This window comes from Seriola lalandi, unplaced genomic scaffold (genome assembly GCF_002814215.2).
Source record: "Seriola lalandi dorsalis isolate HSWRI2012SDOR001 ecotype SW California unplaced genomic scaffold, Sedor1 jcf7180002054895, whole genome shotgun sequence".
In the NCBI taxonomy this organism is placed as follows: Eukaryota; Metazoa; Chordata; class Actinopteri; order Carangiformes; family Carangidae; genus Seriola; species Seriola lalandi.
Genome location: NW_019525447.1, coordinates 19862 through 20863, shown reverse-complemented (window position 1 = coordinate 20863; position 1002 = coordinate 19862).

Sequence of the window (1002 nt, the reverse complement as noted above, 5' to 3'; positions counted from 1 at the left end):
CAGAAGCTGTGGCTGCAGGACAGGACAACAGGCTCTTTAAAGATGTCATGGCAGACAGGACAGGTGAGCTCCTCCTCTGACCGGGAAGACATGTCGTCTCTGAGTGAAGCTGAAAACACAAAGCCAGCACAGAGGTCAGTGAGGTGTGGTTTCCCTCACACTTTCACTTTCAGTCTTGTCTCTTCTAAACTCACAGTTGGTGTGTGGAGTCGCTGCAGGTTGAAGTTGCTGTCGTCCTGTTTTCCCTCCTCTCTCTGTAGAAGCTGTTGTTTTGGTTGAAAGGTGAATCTCTTTAAATGTTTCTCAGCATCAACGTGTCTCTCACGAGTGACGACCAGTATGAAATGATATTTCCTGCCTCGTCTCAGAGTATCAGGAAAAGGGTGGAGCTTTAACAGACTGTTACTGAGAACAGTGTGCAGAGCTGTAAAACCAGGTCTTCTTGTTGTGTTTGTTTGTACATGTACGTTCATATATTTCACCTGTTTCATAAAGTGATCTGTGTTTAAATGATATGAAATGATCTGAATACTTGAGGCATTCAGATCATCTGTCCTCTCCCACCCACAGTCTGATCACAGTGGAGCTGCTGGTTGATCTCTGCAGGAAGAAGGTCTGACAGGCTCTTTAAAGTCAAGTTACAAGGTGGATCACTCACTAAAGGTTTTTCATCACACACTGGACACTCAGGGTTTGAATTATGGGGGAGTGGGGGCTCTAACCCCCCTGATTAAGACTGGGACCCCCCCAAAAGTGTTAATGTTAGCTAGTTTCTAACTTTAGCCTAAAGTTATGGTTTAGCTAACTGATGTTAGCTAGGTTCTAAGTTTAGCATTAAGCTACAGTTGAGCTAACTAATGTTAGCTAGGTTCTAAGTTTAGCATTAAGCTAGGACAGGAAGTTGACAAAGTGTAGCAGGAAGACGAGAACAACAACATTCAGCTGTTTGTCACTGAGCTGCTGAAATCACACTCAGTGGACATGAACACGTTTGACTGCTTT